This window comes from Petaurus breviceps, unplaced genomic scaffold (genome assembly GCF_028583685.1).
Source record: "Petaurus breviceps papuanus isolate PSGF00001 unplaced genomic scaffold, PetGlider_PUasm1.0 126, whole genome shotgun sequence".
NCBI classification, from domain to species: Eukaryota; Metazoa; Chordata; class Mammalia; order Diprotodontia; family Petauridae; genus Petaurus; species Petaurus breviceps.
This window is the reverse complement of record NW_027185655.1, coordinates 47,294,626-47,297,805: the sequence shown is the minus strand read 5'-3', so window position 1 is coordinate 47,297,805 and position 3,180 is coordinate 47,294,626.

Here is a 3,180-nt window from a genome sequence, read left to right as displayed (position 1 = left end):
TTGCAAAAAAAGCTGGAACAGGAAGCAGCAGATAATATTCCTAGTAGAGCTGGGAGCAGGCAGAACTGAGAGAGAGAATGTTTGTGATGTCAGTGCTCTGTGTGTTGATCTGTGTTACTTTCTCAGAGAGAAATCTTGTCTGTTGTTCTGTGTTGATTTCTCCGACAGAAAGTGAATTGAGATGATAGTGCTGGTAATGTATATAAATATTGTTGTAGTTCTGTTAAGCTTTGCTTTCCTAGAAACAGAAACTGTGAAGAGCTTGTGTGGAGCAGTCCTCATGAGCTGACATGGAACAGGAGTAGAAAGCTGCCGACATGTGAGTCCAAGGAAGAGTTGGGAGTGGTCAGTCCATGAAGGAGGAGCCATGGGATTTGGAAGCCAGCCTCAAGTCAAGATGAAGGAGGACTTTACTTGGATACTCTGTACTGACTGAGGAGATTGTAACTTACTGTGACCTAGGGGTGGATGGTGTTTATATTTTCTGCTATCCCTTAAAGATGACAATAAGACATACTGAATGATATGTTTTATTTAAGACTACATGGTTACCTTAGTAATAAGTTGTTATGTTACATTGTCATGAATATCCTGCTTTAATTCCTTGAATGTTATGCTTTAGTTTATTGCTGGATAAATAGAGAGTTCATTATACTATACAATTAAACCCTTAAAGTTATTCACAGCAGCAGTCCTCAGGAAAGTTTCTTATGAATGACTTTACAAATGGGAATAACAATAGTACCTACCTCTTAAGGTTGTTGTAAAGATCAAATTTGTTTGTTACATACATTTGTAGAGACAAATTTCTTGTCTTTACTTCTTTGTGAGGAGGGATCATTTCATTGATTTCATTTGTATCCTTGTTGCCTAGAAATATGTCTGGCATATAATAGTTATTTAATAAATGCTGGTAAATTTATCTGATCATTATTAATATACACAATAGAATATATTGTTAGAAGAGACAAACACTACTTTGACAGAGCCCTGGATGTGGAATCAGAAGGACTTGGTTTCACTTGTCTCTGCAACTTTCTATCTTCATGACTTTGTATAAGTCACATTAACTCATTGGACATTAGGCTCTCCATTTGTAGAATAAAGAGGTTGAACCAAGTGACCTCCAAGATAACTTCCACTTCTGAATCTTTGATCTATTCTAAGTCTTACTCTTTACAGATTAAGAGGTCTACTGACTTGTCCATGATCACCTGGTTGGTAAATTGTAGGACTAGGCCTAGAAGCCAGATCTTCTCTTTCCTATCTCAGGGCTCTTTCTATATATCACCATGCAAAGCAGAAAAGAAATCATTCCTAAGGTTTTCACCTTTAGAGTCCAGGGGAGAAGGTGCACTGACCAGTCAACATGATGATGTCAACCTAATTGATAGGCAAGAAAATCTTTCCATGTCACCATTGAGAGAGCTGGCATTTGGACACATTGCTCTTGTGCTTTGGTACCTTTCCAATTATCTCCAGTGACAGGCAACTAAAGGGATTTTATCAAAAGGACAATTTGAACCAAGCTCATTTTAGCTTGGAACAAGGAAGTAAACTGGGAGGCAGAAGAAACAGAAAACCAGTAAACTGGTTGAGAGCAGGAATCATCTCTTATATGTTCTCATGGTGCTCAGTTCTCTGTGAGTGCTCAGTAAATGGTGCATGCATATGACAGATACTTCTGGGCTTGGTTGTCTGCCAAATATGACTTGAAGTACTTAATTATTTGGAGGCTGCATGAATGCTACAAGTACTTTTGTAAAGTATTTGCAAAGGATAACAAATAACTGCAATTTTAACAAGCAACTTCATATTAAAGAAAGAAATCAGAAGGACTAATTACATTCAATTTTACTAAATTACCTTTGTTGTTATATTTGTTATATTTCATTTCATCCAGCCAAATTCAGGACACTAGAGTCCAGGTACTGATGGCATCTATCCAACTTCCCTGTTGATGCACACTTTCCACCCCTACCTCAGCCTTCTTGGTTAGAATATAATTTTCTTTGAGAACAGAGATTATTTCATTCTTTGCTTTTGTATACCCTGCACTTACAGGGTGAACATATTGTTCAGTTGTGTCTGATTCTTCATGACCCTATGGACCACATCACACCAATGCTGTCCCTGTTTTCTTGACAAGATGCTGGAGTAGTTTGTCATTTCCTTCTCTACTAGATTAAGAAAAAAAAAAGATTAAATGATTTACTCAGAAATCAGACAGCTAGTAAGTATCTGAGGCTGGATTTGAATATAAGTCTTCCTTCCACTGAATTATCTAGTTGCCTCTTGGAGGAATACTTTCATACTAGCTACTTACTAAATGTTTTTTTTTAACTAATTGATTTTATTCTTACACAGGGAATAACAATCAAGTCAATATTATCATTGCTCATAGAAAGGTTATACAAATCAACTGCCCTATAACTCCATTTTTAATCCTGTGATTGCCAAGTTTAAAAGCTGCCAATCCAGGACATTACTGGGTACATATTATTAGCTACTCTTTAAGCATAAGTAGTATTCAAGTTTTGCCTGTCTCTCATCACTTAGCATTAAGTCTGGTGCATAAGTGACTGTCTCATTGATTGTTTTATTTTTCTAATCAATAATTTTTCATGTGAAAAGACTTATGAGATATACAATGAACTAGAGACTTTCAAGCATTCCTGATGAAAATACCAGAGAATAGAAAATTTGACTTTCAAATACAAGACTCAAGAGAAGCATAAAAAGGTAAACAGGAAAGGGAAATCATATGGGACTTCACAAGGTTAAACTGTTTACATTCCTACATGGAAAGATGATACTTGGAACTCATAAGAACTTTCTCATTATTAGAGAAATTAGAAGGAGTATTTATAGACTGAGGTCTCAGGTATAAGTTGAATATGATAAGATGATATAAAAAAAACAAAAGTAAATTAAGTGGTCAGAAAGTGGAATGCACTGGGAGATGAAAGGGAGAGGCAGAATGGGGTAAATTATCTCACACAAAAGAGGCACAAAAGAGCTTTTACAGTGGACAGAATGATGGGGGGTGTAGGAGGGAGTGAGTGAACCTTACTCTCATTGGAATTGGCTCATAGAGGGAGTAATATATATATATACTCAATTAGGTATAGAAATATGTCTTGCCATACAGGCAAGTAGAAGGGGAAGGGAATAAAAAAA